The sequence below is a fragment of the Bos indicus x Bos taurus genome, chromosome 8, assembly GCF_003369695.1.
Source record: "Bos indicus x Bos taurus breed Angus x Brahman F1 hybrid chromosome 8, Bos_hybrid_MaternalHap_v2.0, whole genome shotgun sequence".
In the NCBI taxonomy this organism is placed as follows: Eukaryota; Metazoa; Chordata; class Mammalia; order Artiodactyla; family Bovidae; genus Bos; species Bos indicus x Bos taurus.
Window position 1 is genome coordinate 43,763,858 of NC_040083.1, and position 23,807 is coordinate 43,787,664.

General features: G+C 42.5%; 1 protein-coding gene across 2 annotated transcripts in view; it reads right to left on the bottom strand.

Moving 5' to 3' along the window:
* Nucleotides 1-22,028, bottom strand: part of KANK1 (KN motif and ankyrin repeat domains 1) — a 218,070-nt gene extending 196,042 nt beyond the window's left edge. For both annotated transcript variants that reach the window (XM_027549397.1, XM_027549392.1), the window contains exon 1: nt 21,947-22,028. The gene's annotated coding sequence lies outside the window, so the exon portion shown is untranslated. The remainder of the gene's footprint in view (nt 1-21,946) is intronic.
* Between the last annotated feature and the right edge of the window lie 1,779 nt (nt 22,029-23,807).

The following is a 23,807-nucleotide window of genomic DNA, read 5'->3' on the forward strand; positions in this document are numbered from 1 at the left end:
ATTAAGCAACTAGGTTTACATTAGGAAGATTTTAGAAAAGACTCCATGGGAGATATTATGAGTTACAGTTTCATCTTCCACAGTATGAAGACAGGAAACAATACTCAAATTCAGATTTTAAAAAATCAAGAAATGACAGAATAAGCACATTTTCTCAAAACACTGTCATTTTCACAGTCACAAGTATCACCATTTTCAACAACATTAGGAGAAAAACAGATTTCTAAGTAGTTTTCTGTAAGGAGAAGGAATCAGGGGAGAAAAATAGGGCAGAGGGGCTTCTATTTTCATTTACAGGCCTTACAGGGTAATTTAAGTTTTTAAAGTACATACACACAAACATACAAAACATTGACATTTTCCATAGAGCCAATATTCACGTTTTGTTTTTTTTAAACACATGAGACTCAATGATGGGCTAATCTGCATTACCAATGTAATAAAATCCACATTTCAAATAGCATCTAAGAACAACCTATGGTTTTTAGGTGACTGGTGCTGGTACTGTTCACCAACTCCAATCTGAGGCTTGGGGACATGGGCATCCCCAGGTTGACCCATTCATTAGGAGAATGCCTCAGACACAAGGTCAGATGGATAGACTCTTTGAAGGTGTTCCCAGTACTCTTGTGATTTCCATTACCTCATTCTTATGAGAGGTGAAGTTAAGGATGTGTGTGGGTTTGAATGCAAGACTTGATTAAAAGCAACTTGAATAGGAAACTGAACTGATTTGTAAGAAACAATGGCTTTAGGTAATCAGATTTTTTAAATAAATGGAAACTACTGATCCTCTGAGTGACAAACTCAATTTGTTGAAAAAAACAAAAACACCAGTTGTGGGCTTTCCCAGTGGATCAGTGGTAAAGAATCTGCCTGCCAATGCAGGAGACACAGGTTTGATCCTTGATCCAGGAAGAATCCACATGTCTCAGAGCGACTAAGCCCGTGTGCCTCAACCATTGAGCTTGTGCTTTGGAGCCTGGGAGCCATAACTACTGAGCTTACCTGCCTCAGTTACTGAAACCTATGTACCCTAGAGCTCGTGATCTGCAGCAAGAGAAGCCACCACAATGAGAAGCCCCTGAACCGCAATGAAAATGCAACTAGAGAAGAGCCCACATGGCAGCGGAGACGTGACACAGCCGAAAATAAATACATAAAATTTAAAAATTACATATGAAAAAACATTGTGTGGTTACTAAAAGAGTCACTGCAAAATTCCCATTTTCAGTTCTAATGCTTAATTAGCAGCCACAGGAGCAGGGAAATTGGCACAAGCCTTGAGGCTTACACTCCTAGATCACGTGGCTAACATCACCACACGCCTTCTTAAATAAAAGTACATTTACTAGAATTATTAACTCACATTTGACCAACTCATGCATGTGATGTTTTGCAGATTTTTTTAAGCATCTTTGTGACAGAACTTGCTCAAATTGAAAAGAGGTTTCTCTAAAAATTTCAAGCAAAACTGAAGTTCTAGGAAGACATTTAGGCCTATGGCTTTAGACACCCCTAAAACAACTCTCATTTTAAAAGCACGTGCTAGGGCATCAGTTAGGTATCCAGACTGAACAGCCTTCTGTTAATTTAATCCTCCCTGGTTTTAGCCAACAATTCCTCTTATCGAACTGGAGCAAGAAATTGCTCAAATTTTCTGTCAGAAATAAAGGCCCTTGGGTTTAAGAAGCAAGAATTTGGGATCGACTAGCCTAAGAAGTGCTGCAATTCATGGGGTCGCAAAGAGTTGGACACAACTGAGCAACTGAACTGAACTGACTGAGCCTAAGAAGTAGACAATGGTAATTTACAAGTACATTAATATCTGTATAAGTATAATTCAATCAAATAAAAGCCTATGAAGAGATAACATAATCAAAATTGCTGTTTCAGAATACTGACCAAACCAGTAAGCACACTGCCTGAAACAATCATGACGACCGGATGAAAACTCAAAAGAAAATCAGCTATAAGCTAAGACAAACAACTCTGATAAACTGTGACTTCTTTGTAGAACAGAAAAGAATTCTTACACACCGATTACTCTAAAGGTTACTTGAATGGTCTAACAATAAAAGGCATAGTTCTTGTCCAAAAATAAAGAAAAAGAACCACAAAGCAACTTATCAACAAATGAAAGCTAGTAGTAGTAGTGTTAGTCGCTCAGTCCTGTCCGGCTCTTGCGATCCCATGGACTTAGCCCACCAGGCTCCTCTGTCCATGGGATTCTCCAGGCAAGAATACTGGAGTGGGTTGCCATTCGCTTCTCCAGATCTTCCTGTACCAAGGATCCAACCTGAGTCTCCTGTATTGTAAGCAGATTCTTTACCATCTGAACTACAGGGAGGGGAGACAGAAAAGGAGGGAAATGATTATTATTTTACCTATATATTGAAACACAGAATCACTATTAAAATTGAGCATAAAACTTAGTTCCTGGCATCCTGGGAGCCAAAGCATAAATGGAAACTGGATGAGGTACACAACTTTCATGACTGGGAGAAAAAAGTCCCAGTTCCTCAGAGAAATACTGTAAACACTTTTCAAACAGAGAACTAAAACATACACTTCCTCCTTGGAGGGATTCTGAATGGCACAGCAAATCCTCATCAGTAGTTTATTCAACAATAAAGATGTATTGGGGAATGTAAATTGGTACAAACACTATGGAGAACGGTATGAAAATTCCTTAAAAAACTAAAAAGAGAACTACCATAAGACCCTCAATCCTACTCCTGGGCACTTATCTGGAGAAAAACAGGATCTGAAAGGATTCATGCACCCCAATGTTCATTGCAGCACTGTTTACAATAGCCAACACACAGAAGCAACCTAAATGTCCATCAACAGAGGAACGGATAAAGAGTATGTGGTACATACATACAATGACATATTACTCAGTCATTAAAAAGAAAGAATGCTATTTGCTATGACCTAGAGATTGTCGTACTGTGTGCAGTCAGTGAAAGAGAACTATCATATGATATCCCTTATATTCAGAATCTAAAAAGAAATGATACAAATGAACGAAACAGATTTAGAGAACACACTTACAGGATTGGGGGAGGGACTAGTTAGGGAGTTTGGGATTGAAAGGTACACACCACTATATCTAAAATGGATAACCAACAAGGTCCTACTGTATAGAACAGGGAATTCTGCTCAACCCTTATGTGGCAGCCTGGATGGGAGGGGAGTTTGGGGGAGAATGGATACATGTATATATACCACTGAGTCACTCTGCTGTGCAGAAGAAACTATCACAACAATACAAAATAAAAAGTTTTAGAGACCTCCTTGGTGGTCCACCGGTTAAGACTTCACCTTCCAGTGCAAGGGATATGGGTTTGATCCCTAGTCTGGAAGCTAAGATTCCACTTGCCTTGGGGCCAGAAAACCCAAAACACAAAGAACAGAAACAATATTGTAACAAATTCAATAAAGACTTACCAAAAAAAAAAAATCCATTAAATGCCTTCTACATTTTCAGGCTCTGTTCTGGAAGTCTGATATATATCAGCCAATGAACCAGATAAAGATCCCTGCCCTGGGGAAGCCCATAACCTACGGCAGTAGATGGACAGTAACCATCGTAGGTAAAGTTAGTATGCTATAGGGGAAAGAAAAGGAAGAGCTAGGCAAAGAGGGTCAAGAGAAAGCAGATTATAATATGAACAGTTAAGGTACTGAGATGGTGCCATCTGAGCAGGACTCAGCATGAACAAGCACAGAGATAAGAAGAGCAGCCTGTGCAAAGGCCCTGAGGGCAAGTACGTAGGCATCCCTGAGGAAGAACAAAGAGCCACCGCTGCTGAGCACAGGAGCAGGAAGAGTGCTGGAAAGGATGCTAGAGGGTAACCAGGGGCCAAGAGGTCAAGAATGCCACGGGGTTCACTGAAAAAACTTCTCTTACAGAAACAGGAAGCCAAGAAAGGGTTTGAGGAGAAAAGTGTCTCATCTGACTTCTGTTTTTAAGGGACCACTGTTGAAGCAGGGAAACCAGTCATGAGGCTGCTGCAGTAATCTAGGGAGGAGAGAATGATGGCAGTGGAAAAGGGGGAAGAGGCGACAGGTTCTGGATATATTTCTAAGGTAGAGTTAACAGGAATTGCTAATGGATTCTAGGTGGAGAGGAAAGAACAGAGGGCAAACACAGCCACAGTTTGGGGGTATTTACCATCTATCAAGGAAGACTGTGATAAGAATGAGTTTGGGGGGAAACCAGGAATTCCATTTCAGCCCTGCCAAGCTTGAGGTGGCTATCAGACATCCAGGTGGGAACACCAGGAGGCAGTTGGACATGTAAGTGTAATGTTGGGAAAAGAAGTCACAGCTGGAGAAATGAATGTGAGAATAATCGGAATATGGATGATACCTAAAGCTTTGAGGCTGGATGAGATCACCAAGGGAGCAGATGTCTAGAAAAAGAATCAAGGATTGAGCCCTAACCATCCGTGCAGCACCACCCACACACACCTTTCCGAAATCATAGCTATGAAGAACTGGCAAAGATAACTGAAAAGGAGTGGCAAGTAAGCCAGGAGGAGAACTAGCAAATGTAGAAAAACGTTTAACATGAGCATACTTTATATTATCCATCAACAACAGCAAAGTTGTATCATCAAGTCAGAGTTCAAGGGAGGCACTTTCAAGGTGAAGCCACCGCACTGCAGTCCAGAGTTTTGGCCAATTCTTCATGATTACTACAATCCGTACGCACCAATGGAGAGTAATGAAGGACAGGTCAGGGGCAGGAGGTCAGGACAACACAGGCAGACAGGCACTGTGAGCCCAAGGAGAATATCAGAGTTCGGAGAGTAAGCTGGATGAGAAGCCAGAGTAGCTTGTTGGGAAACACCAACTTCAACCCCCCAAATTAGCCTGCAGTCCCTTCCTGACCCGTCCCTGCAGAAGTGTCTATTACATTGTTTTCATTCTGCCAGTTCAATCCAACTCTTGGTCCTGGGCCTGGAAATCAGATCCCATGGCACATCAGGAGCCCCTTCCTCATTATCAAAAGGCCAGAAAGAGTTTCGCCCTGAGTGCAAGGGACAGAGACCCCAGGAATCCCCTAAGCACACACATCTGCTTGTGAGAACAATAAAGGGGACAAAGAGCACCGAAAGGGGTGTTCTCCCCACCCTACTCCACCTCCTCTTCCTTCCTCTCTCTCTCTGCGAACTTCATATAAGTAGGCCCTCTTAAAATGTTTAACTGTACCAAGTAAACATAATATATGTGTTTATATACAACCTTGTTCCAAAAAGGGCATCAGGCAACCTTCAAAACTAGACTAACTTACCTTAATTTTAAAAACAGAAAAAAAAAAAAAATTGAGAACAAGGGAAAAAAGAGTGGAGCAGTAAATGAGGCATCCACCAGTTAGCAAAAATGACTATCATGAAGTTCTACACGGCAGTTTAACAGTGCGATATATACTTGAAGAAAGCAATAAGGAAACTGCATCTCTTACAAGAGTCACAGTGTTCAGTCAAATATTCTTCCAAGCAAAGTCCCAGCACCGCCTGATAGGGAGGCCTAGGACAGCTTTTCCAATGGTTCTTCAGCAAAAGGCTGCTGAGAGACACAAAAGAGCTCATATGTGTGAGAGGTTCCTATGGCGTTTCTTAAACTCTTCACTATCCCTCGATACAAGCAAAGGACATCACATATATGATTCATTAAAAGGCATTAGAAGTTAAAGAAAAGTGCAGCATTCCAAGAACCCAGTGCTCTGATGGAACTGGCGTGTAAGATCCTTTAGAATTTCATCGATGAGCCCTATTTCTCTGTTTTCATGAGCAGCTGGGGCAGGCAAATGCTTAGGAAGAACCCCAGAGTGCAATAGTCAATGTCACCAATCAAGGATCCACTTACTATAAAAGTCAGCCAAGCAGAAGAAATCTCAAGCATTCGCATAAAAATTACAGAAACTATCCAAGATTCTTGCCTCAACAGATTGCCCCCAACTTCATGCAAAGGCCGTGAGGGTAAACATGTAGGAATGAGCAAGCTTCCCCAACTCTGAAAGAGCTCTGAATTTCTCCACCATGTAGATGGTGAATAGACAACCAAGGCACTGAAGTTCTGCATCTCGAAATAAGTACGGTTATAATTTGCCTTCTTTCTTTAAAGGATTCTGATTTTGTATTTTTTAAATAAGACAGAAATTTCACTTGTGAGAGAATATTTACTAAGCCCCAATAAATTTTAGTTTAGCCAAAAGGCCCCTTCTCTACTCTTCTTTTGACAGAACCATCTGCCTTTAATTGACTAGCAAGACCATATCAATACAGATAAACAAAAAACAATGACCAATAAGACAGCAGTAGTACATGGAAAAATAAAAAATAAAAATCCAGAGAGTAAAAGAGTCATTTCTAGATTAAAATATAGATCGAGACCCTTGAAAAACCATGAGTGGAAAGTTACCAAAGTGTGGGTATAGCTCTGCAGTTCATAAAAGACTCATCAGTCCCAAGCAAAAACTAGACTTGTTTCCCAGATCTAGACAGATTTCTGAAGCATAACCTTTTCAAAAATACAGATTTAGTCAATTCCGAAAGCCATTCCTAAATTAGCGTCCTGGCTGTTAAACTTCTTTGAATTAAACACAGTTTTCCACTATGGTAGATTCTGTTGTTGTTTCAGTTATTTGCTGTCCTCCCCATAAGAGGATTACACCTCCTGTGCCATGTGACTTACAGAGGCTCCAGATGGAAGAATTAATTACGCGTCCTACCCTATTGTTAGCAGGCTTAGCCATGTGACTTGTTTCAACAAACTGGATGTGAGTGGAAGTAGCATATACGCAGAAGCAGTAATAGTCATGAATGGACTGGTCGTTTCCTTTCTTGCCCTCATGAGACTATGTCCTAGACTGTGCAGTAGCTCCACAGGCCTGGATCTAGAGCAAAGACCAGCCTTGGAGCAGAGCCAGAGCTGTCATGTAATGTGAACAAGAAATTAAAATATGTTGTTTTAAGCCATTAAGCATCATCTACTCTTAGACATGAAACCAATGCTTCCTTTAAAAAAATGTTTTAAGGCTCAATGAAATATTAATACTCAGAGCAGCCTAATAAAGGCGGATGAACAAGTAGGTTTTAGTGCCAGTGAATTTTCATGCTAACCATCTGCATAAGAATACCATAAACTGAAAATAACATTCTGGCTTTTTTAAATTAAAGTTTTTACCTTATAAATATGTGCTTTAGGGGGAAGCGGAAAACTTAAGTTACTTGTTTGACTGACCTTTAGAAGATCTTGTTGAAAACAATAGTAGGTTCAAAGAAGATAAGGTTCAAACAGCTCACCCTTCCCCAGGTATGTAATTAATCTCTAACTGATGTGGGGATAAAACAAGAATCAAGGTTATAAACGTAACTGGCATACCAGTCTCCTTGCAAAACAAGGAAATGTAACTGCCTAATATTTTATGGTATGTAGAAACCATTCTTTTCAAAGTCTAGGTCAGATTCATTTTAATTTTTAGTATTAGTCCCTACCTGGAAATCTTAACTCATCAGATATAAGATTTGATGATGCAAATAATTTTTCAAATGATCAATTAGGATAGAACTTAATGAAAATTACTAGATGTCTCTATTTTTTTTCTAAAAGCCAAAGAAAAACAATGCCCAAAGTTAATATTCCTCTCATAGTTATTCTGATAAAAATATATATGAATTCACCTAAAAACTTAATTTATGAAGGAAAAATATTCAACACCACCTCTTACAAATTTGTGATGAGGTCCTGGCAAGTTACAAGTCCAGAGAAACTCAGAACATGTACTAAGACTAAGCTGACAAGGTGTCATGTTCATAGGTTATAGTAAGAGTCTGTTTAATTGGGAGGAAACAAGTGGGGGAAAAAAAGAAAGAAAAAAAAGGCACACTAAGAAGGTGCCTAATGAAAAGTGAAGGGTAATTCTAAAAAACCCCATTCAGGAATAAACCATTTTCTTCCCACATACATTTCCCCTTTTTGAAAAATCCACCCAGCCTCAGCCTTGGCTGTTCTGTGTTTTCTGTGTGATCCCAGACTCTGACCACAGCTGACGGGACCACACAACAGTTCCCATTCTCAGAGGGGGAAAGGAGGCCTAGGCAAAGCTTATCCACCAGGAATGAGAGAGGGCTAAGAAGAGAGGACCATATGGTACAAAAACTTAGGCTTGAAATGGGATGTCATGATACGCAAGGACTGTAGTGCCATTCTCTACCCAAACGTGAGTTGAAGCAGAGAAAGATGATCTACAGAAAAAAGCCAAAGAATGGTAAAAATGCTAGCGACAAGACATCAGGAGTGTTCAAAAGAAACCATAACTTCCAGCCCTAACTTCCAAATTCCCAGGAAGATCGGCTGGCTATCATTCACTTGAATTTCCACTGGATTCCTTCCAAGAAATTCTTTATTGGATTGGTTGCTATTTGTTTGTTTGTTTTGGTCAAACTTCTTATTGCTGATGCCGGTTTGTTAAAGCCAGTATAAATGAGTTTCTCTTTTATGCAGCCAATAAGCCTTACTACTTTGTTTTAATTTTTGATTTATTTGTAAATGTTTGATCTTAATAAACTTTTTAAAGAATAACACATAAAGTACATAAATCTTAAATATTTATCATGATGAATTTTTTCACGAACGAATATATCCAAATCATCACCACCCCTAGGTCCCTCACCAGCCAGTACATCCTTATACCGACTTCTGTCACCATCGAGTATTTTTGCCTCTCTTTTGATGTTCATATAAATGAAATCATACAATATGTATACTAATTTCTGAATTCCTTTACTCAATATCTATGAGATTCATCAAGTTTTGTGTAGCAGTAATTTGGTTTTTTACTGCTGTGTCGTATTTCAATGCATAATCATACCACAAATATTTATTCAATATCTGGCTTGTTTCTATTATGTTTCTATCATTCCATTATAAACATTCTTGTAAATCCTTCTGGTGCACATAAGCACTCACTCCTGTTGGGTACACATATTTGGGAGTATAATTACTGAGTAACAGGATACAAGTTTGTTCAGTTTTATAGATAAGTAAAAGCTTCCCAAAGTAGTTAAACCAATTTATGTATCTATCAGCAGTGTATGAGAGTTTGAGCTTTTCTATATCTTCATTTGGTTGTTAGGAATTTTTTTATTTTAGCCATTTGGGTAGGTTTGTATTGGTATTTTATAATAGTTTTAATTTGTATTTTTCTGATGACTGATAATACAGAATGCCCTTCTGCTCATTTTCTAAATTATATTTTCACTTTTTCTTATTAATGTGTAACTGTTCTTTACATATTCTGAACAAGTTTCTTCTTGGATATATGATATGACTAATATCTTCTACTTCATGACTTGCCTTTTTACTCTCAATTTGTACTGTGGAATGAAAGTTATTAATTGTAAAGAACATGAGAACAGACAGAACAGTACATGTTGCTGTGAGAAATAGATCAAATCCGCTCCATCCATTAAGACACCGGAAAGACTAGAGATCTCTTCAAGAAAATAAGAGATACCAAGGGAACATTTCATGCAAAGATGGGCTGGATAAAGGACAGAAATGGTATGGAGCTAACAGAAGCAGAAGATATTAAGAAGAGATGGCAAGAATACACAGAAGAACTGTACAAAAAAGATCTTCACGACCCAGATAATCACGATGGTGTGATCACTGACCTAGAGCCAGACATCCTGGAATGTGAAGTCAAGTGGGCCTTAGAAAGCATCACTACTAACAAAGCTAGTGGAGGTGATGGAATTCCAGTTGAGCTATTTCAAATCCTGAAAGATGATGCTGTGAAAGTGCTGCACTCAATATGCCAGCAAATTTGGAAAACTCAGCAGTGGCCACAGGACTGGAAAAGGTCCGTTTTCATTCCAATCGCAAAGAAAGGCAATGCCAAAGAATGCTCAAACTACCGCACAACTGCACTCATCTCACACGCTAGTAAAGTAATGCTCAAAATTCTCCAAGCCAGGCTTCAGCAATATGTGAACCATGAACTTCCTGAGGTTCAAGCTGGTTTTAGAAAAGGCAGAGGAACCAGAGATCAAATTGCCAACATCCGCTGGATCACAGAAAAAGCAAGAGAGTTCCAGAAAAACATCTATTTCTGCTTTATTGACTATGCCAAAGCCTTTGACTGTGTGGATCACAATAAACTGTGGAAAATTCTGAAAGAGATGGGCATACCAGACCACCTGATCTGCCTCTTGAGAAATCTGTACGCAGGTCAAGAAGCAACAGTTACAACTGGACATGGAACAACAGACTGGTTCCAAATAGGAAAAGGAGTATGTCAAGGCTGTATACTGTCACCCTGCTTATTTAACTTCTATGCAGAGTACATCATGAGAAATGCTGGACTGGAAGAAACACAAGCTGGAATCAAGATTGCCGGGAGAAATATCAATTACCTCAGATATGCAGATGACACCACCCTTATGGCAGAAAGTGAAGAGGAACTCAAAAGCCTCTTGATGAAAGTGAAAGTGGAGAGTGAAAAAGTTGGCTTAAAGCTCAACATTCAGAAAATGAAGATCATGGCATCTGGTCCCATCACTTCATGGGAAATAGATGGGGAAACAGTGGAAACAGTGTCAGACTTTTTTGGGGGGGGCTCCAAAATCACTGCAGATGGTGACTGCAGCCATGAAATTAAAAGACGCTTACTCCTTGGAAGGAAAGTTATGACCAACCTAGATAGCATATTCAAAAGCAGAGACACTACTTTGCCAACAAAGGTCCATCTAGTCAAGGCTATGGTTTTTCCTGTGGTCATGTACAGATGTGAGAGTTGGACTGTGAAGAAGGCTGAGCGCAGAAGAATTGATGCTTTTGAACTGTGGTGTTGGAGAAGACTCTGAGAGTCCCTTGGACTGCAAGGAGATCCAACCAGTCCATTCTGAAGGAGATCAGCCCTGGGATTTCTTTGGAAGGATTGATGCTAAAGCTGAAACTCCAGTACTTTGGCCACCTCATGCAAAGAGTTGATTCATTGGAAAAGACTCTAATGCTGGGAGGGATTGGGGGCAGGAGGAGAAGGGGACGACAGAGGATGAGATGGCTGGATGGCATCACTGACTCAATGGACCTGAGTCTGGGTGAACTCCGGGAGTTGGTGATGGACAGGGAGGCCTGGCCTGCTGCGATTCATGGGGTCGCAAAGAGTCAGACACGACTGAGCAACTGATCTGATCTGATCTGATCTGATGCATCATACCCTGGAAACACTTTTATGAATGGTGAATGGCTTTCACCACCAGCCCTTAAAAGTCTAGCAGTATCTTTCCATCACTACTCAACAGAATTATTGGTCCAGACTACTTCCCAGAAGAGATGTTCAGAGCACAGACTTACGCTGTGCTCTGATACCAAGATATATCAGATACCAAGAACATATCACTTCTCTCCCCATCCCAGTGCCCCCGGAGAAAAATATCCTAACCTCAACAATTTCCCAGCAATTACCAGGAATTCTATTATCCTAAACAGCCTATGAAAGCTTCCTTGGCCTGGGACAGCAAATGGAGCAACAGTTTTCTCCAATGATCATATTTCAAGAGAGCTTGGGTAGCTCTCACACATCTATTACCTCATTGATCCTCTCAGCTCCTCTGTGCAGGACCTCTCATTATCTCCATGTTATAAGCAGAAAGGTTGTTTTGCTCAGCCAAAACTGTGGAAGAACTTGCAGAGAAGGGAGAAGGGTGGTGGCACTTAATGGCACTGGGGTTTCCTACTGGACCCAGAGCCCTGAGTCCTCCTCTCCCCCCCCCCTTTTTTTTTTTTTTTGGTCACTGGGTACTGACACTTTTAACTTCTGTGAGGGGCAAGGGTAGGGGGGCAGGGAGGGCCTGGTGTTGATCTGGTGTGCAGCTTCTCATTGTGGTGGCTTCTCTTGTTGGGGAGCACAGACGAAGGTGCGTGAGCTTCAGCAGCTGCAGCACACACCCTCAGAAGTTGTGGCACACACACTTAGCTGCTCCACAGTGTGTGGGATCTTCCCAGTCCAGAGGTCAAACCTGCGTCCCCGGCACTGGCAGGCAGATTCTTATGCGCTGCACCACCAGGGAAGTCCATTCCTCTGCCTTGTTACTAGCTCCCAAGGTTCTTCTCTGATCTACTCAGTGCGAGCTGGGATCACAATCCTTTCTCTGTTTCTCTGGTCATAAGCAAACAAAATAGCTCTTTTGAGATTTTTTTTTTTTGTCCCAGGGAGATATACAGTCAGGAAATACTATATCCTAAATGTTCCTTCCTTTATCTTCCCTCTCTTCTCTATCCTCCTCTCCCTCCTCCAGTCAAGACACACTTAAACACCTAGGCATGATTATATTACTCTTCCTTTTCAGACACACAGAGGCAAAAACAAAAAACATGCCTGACAGGAAGTAGCAGACTTGAGGCTCTAGAGTCCAAGCTCCTCACCATTGCACTATATTGAATCAGGTCCCATCAATGTGACCTATTCAGAAATAAAGGTTAGGAGAAGGAAAAGGTAAGGCTGCCCTGGGTCACTGAGGGTCATGGAGGAAAAAGGAGATGCTCAGAAAGAGACAGTTTCTATGGATTCAGTACCTCCAATCCTGCCTGGGATCCAGGCTAAAATACAGATATTGACATGTGAAGAACAGCCTGAAGTCAGGACTCAAATCAGGTCAAATAACTGGCAAGCACAGTTATTTGGCTAACTTGGATGAGAGGCCAGAGGTAGGTTCACAACATACCTTTTCTTTGAAAGTTCCCAGGAAAAGGATTCATAAACTATATGAACTTCAAGCCCTTAAGCGGTATTTCCTTTTTTTGCTAGCATAGGTGAAAGGGCAGGAAAGTGACTGATTTTTTTTCACTGTACTAAAGCTATTTTATTGAATCTTTAAGGGCTCACTGAGTCCTCAAGGTCTTCTTACCCATTTTTGACTTCAAAAGATGAACCCTTGGCAGACTCTGCCCCAAAATAGGCAAAATTGAGCCCAGACACAGTAGCTCTTTATTTCTGAGTGAGAGATAGTTTGGTTCTCTAGAAGGTGTGAAAAAAAAAAAAAAAAAACACAAAAAACCTGTATGAGCACAAGGGATTTCACCAAAAGAAAACAAAGTCTTTCCAATTAGCTTTTCCTGGTTTCCAAACAGTAGCCTTTTGTTTCCTGAGGTTGGCTAAAAGAAACCTTAAAAACAAACAAAAGAAACAGTTCTCTTTCTCTATTAGCCTAAAAATTGATTAAAAAAAAAAAAAAAAAAACCTCTCTAAAAAGGTCCATGAAATGTGGGGAAGATAAGTTACAGTAAGTACCTTCATGTCTCTAAGTTCATACACACAAAAGGTGTATGTGAAAGAGGAGCACTGGAGAATCAACACCTGACTCACATACACACCTGGCTGCTGCTGCTGCTAAGTCGCTTCAGTCGTGTCCGACTCTGTGTGACCCCAAAGACGGCAGCCCATCAGGCTCCCCTGTCCCTGGGATTCTCCAGGCAAGAACACTGGAGTGGGCTGCCATTTCCTTCTCCAACACACCTGGCAGGTGGGGTCAAATCTTATTAGGAGAAATCTCTTTATAACCAAACTGTTTAAATTTCAACAGATAGAAGCATGAAATTCCTGATCATCTACAGGATAGGTTACTATTCAGTGGGCACCTAAAACCACTATAAAAATTAATGAACTGGTACCCTTCTGCAGATCCGGCAGCCCTAGTATGTCACTGATGAAACTATACACATTCATTCAACATATACTGTTGAGTGCTGACAAAGCATAACTTGGCTACTCCACAAAAAGCCCCTTTTGTTCCTCAAGGCAGTGTCTCCACACTGTCTGCCACCCACACAGTTGTCATTCCCAACGTGGAAAACAATTCTCAGACCCCAGTCTGAGAGCAGTCACAACTGCTCCCCTTTCCACTCCCCCCAGTAAAAACATACCAGAACACAAGTAAGTTCACATGACTTCATTCGAGGACTAACCTTGAATTCTCTCAGCATTAAAAAAGAAACTAAACAATATACACAAACTTTAGCAGTGAACTATTTGAGTTGCTTCTCTCAATTGTTAGTGAAACCTTGCCAAGGCTGACAAACTTTGAGTTGTAGTAAGTAAACCCCAATCTTTTCTCTCCCAGCCTCCTCTCCTTGATAGGGATTCAGCCAACTCTCCTCCCACTCCTGAATCATAACTTAGAAAGGAGATCAAAGGGTGATGTTTCCGGAGGCAGAGAAATCTTCTTCTGCCCTCAAGGTCAGAAGCCAGCATTCTCCAAATACCCTTCAGGTTATGCCGCACAAGATTCAACCCTGCCAGAAAGAAACCAAACAGTAGCCACAAATACCTTAAAAGTATTTAAGAACAACAGTGTCTATCCCTTGGTCAGTATTACCCCTAGTAATATTTAAGGGAAGACAGAACGTTGAATAAGTTCAGAACTAGGCTGCATTCTAAAAGAGGCATACAATCCTTAAAAACAAACAATTGGGAAGATAAAACAGATGCCCTAAAGAGAAGAAGGATGAAATTTCAAAAGGCCAACAGAAAATAAATCAAAACAAACTCAAGCCCACGAAGTCATATGTTAAATTTCATTGAAACTACTTACTTCATTTTTAAAGAAATGGCAAAAACTTTTAGCATGGACACTGAAGCTTTAGAGTATCCAATTTATCCTTGTGTTGACAACCCCTGTTTTTCCTTTTAAAAAAAAAATGCACCAAGAACTCAAATCTTTTATATTTTCATGTGGAAATCTAATTCCTGGCCAACTACAGAGCATGACTCAGGCAAATCTCCTATAAAAATGTCACAGTGAATGGCAAAAATCAATAGATTGATTTTACAAACTAGAAAAGTTGAAAGATTAAGACAACATGAACAAAATTTCAGTCTTTCTATACACTGAATACTTTTATTCTCAGAACCAGTAGAGTTTATTCACAAACTTTCATTTTTTAAACTTTTATTAGTAGTAAATCTCTTGAGCAGTATCTCCCACCAGTTAAAAGAAAAAACTCACAAGAAATGAATTATACAGCAAGGAGAAACAGAAAAGCTGGACTGGTTTAAAAAACTGATACAAAGTCTCAATTAATTCTTTAGCTGGCCTGACTTTTCTATCTCACTATGCTGTAAAACAAAAAGAATAATGAACCATCTTTGAGGTGCTCATCTTCATAAGTCATCTGGGGAATTCAATAACACTCATTTACCTGAATAGCTAAAAGAGAACAGACAATAACAAGCACTGGCAAGAATGCAGAGCAACTAGGACTCACGTAAACTGTTGGAAAGGTAATTAATAGAACCACTCTGGCAGTGTCGGCTACAGCTAAACTGCGTGCCTCAGCAATTCCACTCCTAGGTACTTATCCTATCAGAAATGTATACGTATGTTCATGAGAAAACATGCACAAAGTCGTTCATAATAACAGTGTTCATATTAGTCCAAAAATAGAAACAACTCACTGTATATCTCCAGTAGGATGGATAAACAGTAGAATATTCACACAATGGGACACAATAAGAAATGAAAATAAACAACCCATAGCCATATGAAACAGCATGGATCAATCTTACAAATATGACACGGAGAGAAGCCAGACACAATAAAGTATTTGCTCTGTGACTCTATATGTATAAGAAAAAAATCTGACAAAAGTAATCAATGATATTAGAAGGATACCCTTTGGGCTAGAATAGTGAATCAAAGGGAGTATAATACAAAGATGATCAGCTTGGGTCTATGGCTCTATGGGAAGGCAGGCAAGGGAGTATCTGGTAGAAAAGTGAGTCAAAACATCACATAATATGGACAATTCCAGCCCCTAAAAAAAGCTGCTCTTAAACCAGCAATTTTTATAGCAAAGAGCAATTCTGTTAAGAGGAATACAAAAAAAGAGAGGTACTGGAGACAGAGAGGGAAAGGCATGGGGAGAGGAGGAAGGATGAATAAATTCAGGATGAATAAATTTGATTTCTACCTATGCTCTAATTATTTTTTCATATTTTCCCTAAGATCAAAGGGTAAACAAGTCAGAATTACCAATAGAAATCGGAACAAAATAACCAAAAATGCAATGCAATCAACAAATTTAAGTTTTTGCCTCTAATCAAGCCAAAAATTATATAAACTATCAAAAGGAGTCTTAACTTCAATGCAATAAATGGAAACCAACAAGAATAGAAGTTCCTTTTGTATGCTTCTCAAGGGATTAGATAATTATAAAAATGTATTAGTATGTCTCCTGAGACTTTAAGCCCCATTGATCAATTCCATTAACTGAAGTGTTTTTTGTTTTGTTTTGTTTTTTTTCTGGCTGTACTGCAAAGCTTGCAGGATCTTAGTTCAATCAGGGATTGAACCCAGGCCCCAGCAATGAAAGTGCCGAGTTCTAACCACTGGACCACCAGGGAGTTCCCCAAATGAATTTTTTTAAAAGGGGAAAAAAAAAACCACCCTACAACAGAACTACAGGGTTCCTGACACTGTCTGAAATGTATCTCTTTCCAATTAACTGATTGCTTCCGTAACGAAAGAAACATGAGGATACTTAATTTCTGACAGGCTTTTCTGGTGTTTATACCTGTACACTAATAGTTAACAGTGTATCTATTACAAGATTCTTCATCAATGAGACTATCATTTGCTTCCAGCATTCATACTTTAAATGCAAAGCTGAAGGAAGGAAAAGGCAAAAGATTATCTGAGTTTAGAAGCCAAAGAGAGAAAGTTAAAATTGCTGTATTGTATCACCTGCTCTGCTTATGCAGACTACATGCTCACAGGCAATTCACACATCTAGTAGCTGGTGTGTTTTCCTAAGAGCCTCACTGTCAGGCATCCTCCATTCAAGACAGTTCTGTTGTTCTCTTTCACTGCCCTTTCCAATACACATGCACATACACACACACACACTCCAACAAACATGAGCTTGCCACCTCTCCACAGCCTTATCGAGTGTGGAATGCTTTATTTAAAATTACACAGGTAACTGAAAAAGGAGAACTAAAATTAATAAGATAAAAATAATAGGGTACCTAATAAATAATGGGAAGCAAAGGGGAAAGGAAAAAAAGAGAGGTGGGAGGTAATACAAATTCCACTCCTTCCTTAGCAGGGAGTTAATAGCTATAGTTAAATTTGTGAGCTCAAGTGTAGACTGTGGCAGCTTAAAAAGCAAGCTACACATTCTTTGACACTCTTCCCACCAAGTGGCTAGTCTAGATCCCCTCCTCTTCAGTCTGAGCAGGCTTAGTGACTGACCCAATCAACAGTTTGGTGAAAAGGAAGTTATGTAACTTCTGAGATTCGTCATAAAAGGCCAAGGAGATTCCAACTGGTTCACTTGAGGTACTCATAGCTCAAGTTAATTGTATGTGTCCACCTGGAGGGTGTTTTGGGATTAGATTAACATTTCAATTGCATTCTGGGTAAAGCAGATTGCTCGCCATAATATGGGTGGGCCTCACCCAATCAGTTGAAGGGTTGAATAGGACAAAAAAGCATGGCCTCCCTGAGCAAGAAGGAATTCTCCAGCAGACTGCCTCTAGTCTTCATCTGCAACATCAGCTGTCCTGGAGGCTGCTGGTTCACACCACAGATTTTGGAATCACCAACCTCCATAATCATGAGCCAATTGCTTATAATAAATCTTTCTATAAATACATGCACATCCTATTGGTCTGATTCTCTTTAGACCCTGATTAATATCTGGGGAAAGGTGGTGGCCATGTAAGTAGTGCAACTACCTGGGGCCACCATGCTGAAGTTGCCACGTGTAGGTATTCCAGTCAACAATCAATGCCACGCCCAGTCTTCCAGCCAGCCTTGCCAAGGCACATGGCAGGGAAGTAAAGCCTTCCTGGACCTTCCAGCCCAGCCAATTGACCAGCTGCATGATACAGAGAGATTCCAGTCAATGCTTCAGGAGCAGGAGAAGCCAGCCCCTACCTGCATCCTCGATCCATGGAACACATAATACTATGAAACAACTGTCTAATAAGCCACTAAAGTATAAGTTCAATGATAACCACCAAAAGAACTAAAAACAGAAATAGTTTACGGTTATTACACTGGAGAAGAGACTGTAGCTGAGCTGGGATCAGAAAGGAGTAAAGGGTTTTAGTTTTCATTTTAAACACTGTTTTGTTATCTGCATTATTCTTATTATGTACAGATATTACTATAGAAATTCAAACAATTTTAAATTAAAGAAACAACAGCAGCAAATATGTTTAGCACTTACTGTGTACCAAATTTCAATGTGCTCTCTGTGCTATGTTTTAACTAATTTAATACTCAAAATAACCCCATGAGGGGAGTGCTTTTATTATCTCTTTTTAATAGATGGGAAATTGAGACACAGAGAGATTCAGTAACTGTATGAAAGGTCACACAGCAAGCAGCAGCACCTAGACTCAAACTAGCCAGTCTGGATCCAGAGCTACAACATTTCCACAAAGATTACTAGGCTGGTTCGGCAGTCACAAAGTCATTACACGAAGGGCACAATCTGAAATTGCCATTCACCTGGGTTTCCAAGCATGTGACTAACAATGCTATCATGTGTCAAGCACTGCTGGACTTCCTTGCTTCTTCAAAGGCTATGAGCTAAACTGAAATGCCTTTTACTCTAGTCCCCACCTGTACACATTCTTCAAGGTTCAATCTCCCTAAACATCACCCAAATCTCTCTCCTCAGTGTTAATTTCCCCTATATTTCCAGTGAGCCATTTTATCAGATATTTCCATCTTTCTGCCTCCAATTCAATTTTGTATCTTTACATCTCCCCATCTGCTATGAACCAAATGAGGGTCTTCAACTCTGAATTCCCCCACCAGGGCCTTGCATAAAATAAAAATGTAATTATCACTTATTAAAGCTCACTGACATTCGTTTATTCTAAATGAAAGTTAGTGGAGCAGCCTTAACCTTAGAGAAATTTTCACTGAATTTTATTTGAGAGGAAAGAGGGATGAGAGGGGTTAAGCACAATTCTACTCCTCAGTATATACCCTAAACACAAATTTGTGTTGTATATCAAGTCATACAATACAATGTTCAAGTCACACTATTCCCCATGGACAAAATTTGGAAACTAATCAAATGCCCATCAACCCTAGAATGGATAAACTGTGGCACAGTCACAATGAAACACTGGACAGCAATGATAATGACTGACTACAGCCACATGCAACAACATGACAAAGTATCACAAACATAATTTTGAGTGAAAGAAGCCAGATACCAAAACCAAAACAAACAAGAAAACCACATAAACACACTATATGATCCCATGTATATAGATCACGAGGATAGGCAAAACTAACCTATGGTTGAGACAGTAGTTACCTCTGGGAAGAGTGTATGACTGGAGGAAAAAAGCATGGCAATGCTCTGTATCTTTATCTCAGTGCTGGTTATAAGTTTATGCTCACTTCGTGAACATTCATCAAATTATACGCTTAAGATGTATATGTTTCTTACAGTTCAACTTTAAGAATTACTTTACAAGATGCATAAGCCAAGCCACCATGTAGCAGGCATAAAACACCCTGTAACATTTGAAACCAACTTGGCTTAATTTGATTTGAGGGCAGAAGAGAAGTACAGTGGTTGTTGCTTCAACTCTGTTCACTGAAACATGATTTTTAGAACGTGCACAAATAGTCCAACAAAATGCCTAAGTGAACTGTTTGAAATTTCTCACTGAGATCCCCTTTGCTGCTTCTGAAATGTGCTCACTCTTCTCCATTTTAACACACTTCAGCTCCCACAAGTACTCCCCTTTCAGGCTTTCTCCAATTCTTGCCTCAATTTCTTGAATTACCTCCTACTAGACCCTTTCCCATCCTCTTCCTCAGACCAGGAGTAAATGCATGAGCACAGTAGCTCAGGGCCTATATGAGAGCAGATGCTCTCTCACTGGCTTCCGTGATGGTTCAGCAGGTAAAGAATGGGCCTGCAACGCAGGAGGCATAGGAGATGTGGATTCTCAGCACTCATGCAGGCAGGCACCTTCTCACCAAATCAATCCAAGTCTCAATGTAACCATCCTAGTGGCTATTTGCCTGTGGTTTCTTTCTTTAGGGACAGTGGATACTTTAAAACTATTTTTAAATCTAGAGTCCTTTTTTTTCCCCCTAACACCTCCCCCCAAAACAAACATACACATAGCACTCACATGTGCCACAGTGATTTGTGGACTTGGCAAATCTAAAGTGCAGAAAGTGTGCCCCACCTACAGGGATAAAATGCAGTCCTAATTTGTGTGTTTTTAAAAGAGGCAATTATTCCTCTACTGGAAGCCTCTCCTCTATCCTTAGATACTGTAATCTCCAGAGGACAATGTCCAGAGGACAACCCATTCTTAATTTTTCTTCCACTGCTTCAGCAGCAGCACCTTTTCCCAAATCTACTAACTGAAAAAGGACTGAAGTTAATAATCTGTCCGTTTTCTCATTCAGTTTCCATCTTGAGAAAGCTTCACCTTAGAATGAGAGTGGGAGGCTGGGGGAAGGGGAGTGGGGAATAACTGATTAATGCGGAGGGCTACTTCGGCAGGTGATGAAAATGTTCTGGAATTAGACAGTAGGGATGCCTGCACAACTCTGTGAATATACTAAAAAAAAAAAAAAAGTAAATTATACAATTTGGGTAAACTTATGGCATATTTATTATGTATCAACTTTTAAAATAAATAAAATGTGGGAAAGCCCAACTTTTCTGTAGAGAAAGTTGGATGAAGCGAGCAAATAGCAGATGGACAGCTAAGTACCACCTAAAAACCAAGCTGAATAAATTCACGGAATTAAAAATGAGGAAACTAGCCCTGACTTTCCATTCAGCTCACAGATGGATGGGATGAAGCTGGGGCAAGAAAGTGCACAATTACAGAACTGGGTGGTTAACTTTCCTTGTTGGTCTCCGAGCGTCTGTCTTGATATAATACTTCATTAATTAATTCGACGAGACGAACCTCAGCAGAGACCATGTGCAGACAGCGAGCGCTGGGGGACGCCACAGATTGTTTCTAAGGCTCACTAGAAAAACCCCTCTCCAAGCCACCCCGGCGCAGCACAGTTCTTGCTGACTTGCAGGACCCGCCGCGAAGAGTTGCCTCGGAGTTCCACACGGACCGGGTGGAGAAGAACGGTCAAGGGGAGGACGCTGCTGGGGCCATGGGAAGGGGGAGGAAGGGGAGTTGAGGGTCCAAGTCTGCTTAAGGGCGCTCGCAGCCTCCCTCGACGACCACCAAAAGCCCCTGGAGACTCCAGAAGCCCACGCTGTCCCGGCGGGGTTCGACTGGCCGCAGGCCCAGGGCGCCCACACCCCTCCCCCACCCTCCGGCCCCGGCAACCTCGGCCGGAGCCATCTCCGAGTCGGTTGAGGGCGACCGAGGCCACCTGCCGCTCCGCCGATGAGGAAGAAAGTGGTCGACCGCCACTCCCTCCAGCGGAGCCGAGCCGAAAACTTCTCGGGGAGACGCCTCGGAGAGCTCTCTCACTCGATCCCGGACTAATGAAAGGGCCCCAGGGGCACCCAGGGCCGTGCGTCCCGACCCGGGACGCGTCCGCACCCTCCCGCCTCCTGGCCCGGCTCGGACTTTCCCGCTGACCCCGAGCCGGGCGCGCAGCACTCCCCTTCCAAAAACCTCCGAGCCCCTCCGCCACAGTGTGCAGAACCCCGCGAGTTGCGGGGCCGCAGGAACCTCTCGGACCCCATCCCTAGGCCCGTCCTGAGGCCGCCAGGGTAACCCGGCAAGAGAGAGCCTGCGGGGGGCTGCCCTCCGCCACCGCCACGGCCGCCGTGCGCCCCGGCGCGCCCCAAGCTGGCCTGACTGGGCGTGGAGACCAACAGGGGCAGGGTCGGAGCCCCACGCCCCCGGCCAACCCGCCCGGAAAGGTGGCGCAACGCAGCCCTCAGCTCCACTCACCTCCAGCAGCTCCTCTCAACCTGCCGCGCGCGCCGGCGGCTCGCTGCCTCGCCCGCGGCTCCCGGACCTCGGAGAAGGGGGCGGGGCGCAGGGGGCGGAGCCGGCCCCCGGCTAGCGAGCGCCAGAATTAAACCCCGAACGTACCAGCGCTCAGCTGCTACCGCAAAGGCAAGGAAGCCGGGGAGACCCGCAAGCCTCCGACTCCCGGCGGGAAACGGCTGCGGCTGCGTCCCGGAGCGGGACGGAGGGACAGCTCCGGCCTGCAAAACCCCAGACGGCTCCCGGGACCTCAAGGAACCCCGGCTCTCCGCGGCCCTCTCTTTGTACCCGCGCGAGCCGGCCGGCGGGCAGACTCCAGTGCGCCTGCGCGCCGATCAGACTCCACCAGGCCCACGGAGCACCTTCGCTCACCTCCACCGCTTCACCGCGGTCCGCTGGCTTCTGCCCCGCGAGCAGCAGGCAGAGCCGCTCCTTCCGCCCCGGCACGCTCCTGCGGCAGCTGTGTGTTTACTTTCTTTCCCCGAGGGAGAGGAAAAACTCCATCCCCAGTGAGACGTGCGTCAGTTCGATTCTATCAGTTCTTACCCGGAGGGGTACCTGGCCGCGGGAGGCTGGCACTGTTAACACGCCGGCTTAGCACCCTTTACTGGCCCCTCCCTCCTCACCGCTAAAGAAATTGATTAGGGACTGTCAGCTTGTTTCCTGGCCCCTGGTGACAGCGGGATTCTGGAGCATGCAGGGATCTGGTTTTCTGCAAGTGCCTGAGCTGGACGAGCCGTGTCTTCCGTGCGTTCGCGCCGGCTAGGCTGCAGGACCGAGTCCTCAGTGAAAAGGAGAGAATGCACGTCCAAAAGGGTGTAGGTGTTCTGAGGACTTCAAATAAGACGCAGTGCCTGGGTAGGCAGCTTAGAAGCGAACTAGGAAGTCAGACACTCTCAATCCGTAGCAAATTAAGCGGGTGCAAGGGAGGCTGTGACTTGAGTCTCTTTCAAATTGAAGATGGTTTGAATAAACAGGACGGGAGGACCAACAAATATTACCAAGAAACACTGATGCCAGCTCTCCAATCACTGATTTTTCTTAAGCTCGGGGCGGGGCAGTTCACCCACTAAGGTCTCCAGCGCAGCACACCTCCCAGAGGGGCTTTCAGTTCAGTCGCTCAGTCCTGTCCGACTCTTTGCGACCCCATGAATCGCAGCACGCCAGGCCTCCCTGTCCATCACCAACTCCCGGAGTTCACCCAGACTCAACGTCCATCGAGTCAGTGATGCCATCCAGCCACCTCATCCTCTGGCGTCCCCTTCTCCTCCTGCCCCCAATCCCTCCCAGCATCAGAGTCTTTTCCAATGAGTCAATCTTCGCATGAGGTGGCCAAAGTACTGGAGTTTCAGCTTTAGCATCATTCCTTCCAAAGAAATCCCAGGGCTGATCTCCTTCAGAATGGACTGGTTGAATCTCCTTGCAGTCCAAGGGACTCTCAAGAGTCTTCTCCAACACCACAGTTCAAAAGCATCAATTCTTTGGTGCTCAGCCTTCTTCACAGTCCAACTCTCACATCCATACATGACTACAGGAAAAACCACAGCCTTGACTAGACGAACCTTTGTTGGCAAAGTAATGTCTCTGCTTTTGAATATGCTATCTAGGTTGGTCATAACTTTCCTTCCAAGGAATAAGCGTCTTTTAATTTCATGGCTGCAGTCACCATCTGCAGTGATTTTGGAGCCTAAAAAAAGAAAGTCTGACACTGTTTCCACTGTTTCCCCATCTATTTCCCATAAAGTGATGGGACCGGATGCCATGATCTTCATTTTCTGAATGTGGAGCTTTAAGCCAACTTTTTCACTCTCCACTTTCACTT